Source organism: Balaenoptera ricei, chromosome 13 (genome assembly GCF_028023285.1).
Source record: "Balaenoptera ricei isolate mBalRic1 chromosome 13, mBalRic1.hap2, whole genome shotgun sequence".
NCBI classification, from domain to species: Eukaryota; Metazoa; Chordata; class Mammalia; order Artiodactyla; family Balaenopteridae; genus Balaenoptera; species Balaenoptera ricei.
In genome coordinates this window covers 88,685,170-88,686,517 of record NC_082651.1, presented here as the reverse complement: position 1 = coordinate 88,686,517, position 1,348 = coordinate 88,685,170, and the positions used below count along the sequence as shown (strand labels likewise).

The following is a 1,348-nucleotide window of genomic DNA, read 5'->3' as shown; positions in this document are numbered from 1 at the left end:
GCATTAAGGGCACAAATGCAGAGTAGTGAGATGTGATGCAAGGTGTGGCCTGTGGCCTGTCCCTGAGTGAAGGACAGGCCAACAGCTGGGTACCCTAGAGATGGCATTGCTGCCAGCCTGGGCACAGATACCTACATCAGACATTTGTGGAAGAGTCAGGAGTTGAAATTTGAGTATAAATCCTGATCTATATAAATCCTGGGATGGCAGAGGTAAATTCCATATATGTAAATTCCAGTATATGTTTAATGTAATAAAAAAATAAGCTCCTCTATACAAAAACAAGCACACAGATGTTTATAGCATCTTAATGCATAATTATCAAAACACGGAAGAAACCAAGATGTCTGTCAGTAAGTGAATGGATAAATAAACTGTGGTACATACAGACAATGGAATATAATTTAGCAATAAAAAGAAATGAGCTATCAAGCCATGGAAGGACATGGAGGAAACTTAAATGCATTTACTAAATGTGAAAAGCCAATATGAAAAGGCTATACACTGCTTGATTCTAACTATATGACATCCTGGAAAAGGCAAGTAACATGGATACGGTAAAAGGATGGGTAGTTGCCAGGGGTTAGGGGAAAGGAGAGGGGCTTCCCCGGCGGTCCAGTGGTTAAGACTCTGCACTTGCACTGCAGGGGGCGCAGGTTCGATCCCTGGTCGGGGAACTAAGAGGTCCTTGCATGCTGTGCAGGGTGGCAAAACAAAAAAACAAACAAACAAAAACTGATGTTGAGGGGAAAGGAGAGATGAGTAGGCGAAGCACAGAGGATTTTTAGGGCAGTGAAACTACTCTGTATGATACTATAAGCGTGGATAGCTGTCATTACACATTTGTCCAAATGCACAGAATATACAATGCCAAGAGTGAACCCTAACGTATAGACTTTGGGTGACAATGGTGTGTCAGTGCAGCTTCATGGGTTGTAACAAAAGCACCACTGGGCTGTGGGACGTTGATTGGAGGAGGCTGTGCATGGGTGGAGTCACGGGTATGTGAGAAATCTCTGTACCTCCCCCTCAATTTTCCTGCGAACCTAGAACGTCTCTTAAAAAAAACTAAAACCTAGTAAAAAGACCTTGAACATCTTTATTAATAATAACAACAGCCAATGCTGAGTGTTTAATCAGTGCCAGACCTTACTCTAAGTCCTTGATATGTATCGATTCACTTAACCCTCAAAAGAGCCCTGTAAGGTAAGCACTAGTACGACCTGCACTTCACCGTTGAAGAGGTGAAGATGCAGAACAGCTTAGCGACTGGCATAAAGCCGCGTGGCTGGAGCTTTCACATGCAGGCCGTCAGGCTCCAGACTTCAGTTTCTTCCATTGTCTCCAA

The 1,348-nt window shown here is 43.4% G+C and overlaps 1 non-coding gene across 1 annotated transcript; it reads left to right on the top strand.

The window, feature by feature from the left end:
- Window positions 1–604: 604 nt before the first annotated feature.
- Window positions 605–677, top strand: TRNAA-UGC (transfer RNA alanine (anticodon UGC)). The gene has a single exon. It is a non-coding gene; the product is annotated as a tRNA-Ala (tRNA).
- Window positions 678–1,348: the final 671 nt, after the last annotated feature.